The sequence below is a fragment of the Mandrillus leucophaeus genome, unplaced genomic scaffold (assembly GCF_000951045.1).
Source record: "Mandrillus leucophaeus isolate KB7577 unplaced genomic scaffold, Mleu.le_1.0 Scaffold32, whole genome shotgun sequence".
NCBI lineage: Eukaryota > Metazoa > Chordata > Mammalia > Primates > Cercopithecidae > Mandrillus > Mandrillus leucophaeus.
The window spans coordinates 3,726,095-3,726,660 of NW_012103365.1; positions in this window are offsets into that span (position 1 = coordinate 3,726,095).

Below are 566 nucleotides of genomic sequence, written 5' to 3' on the forward strand. Positions count from 1 at the left end.
CCTGAAAATAAGAGTTAATTCTCACCACAATAACACGGTAGGGAATCGAAAAAATTAAACAAGGAAACTAAGCAAAAAGATGGAGGAAATGAAACAGTAAAAAGCAAATTTAGAAAACTCTAGAGGAAGTAAAAGTATTTTCATACACTCAGAAAAAAGAAGTGTCCCACGTGCTTCAGCCAAACCAAACTCCCCTTAACTGTTAAAAAACGAAAAACAAAAGAAGAGCTGTAAAAAATTCATACTTTCATATCTCTTTGCTGAATAAACACTAAATCGGTACAGTACAGCCAGCTGCCCTGAAAGACCTTGAAATATTAGCCGCAGATAACACGGCACATGACAGTCACCTCCAGAAACTCTCAAAAACCACAAATCATTTCTTGTTCTGACAACCTGATCTACCAACTCTGCCATTTAATAATCAATAACGTTTCTTGTTAAGCACTTCAGCCGTAGCAAAGGAGACTTTTTAAATTGGCGCAAGGCGTCTCCATAATCCTTTTCTGCCAATTCCAAATTTCTAAATGTCAAGAACTGGCAGCAGCAGTCCAGTTCCTAGGAGC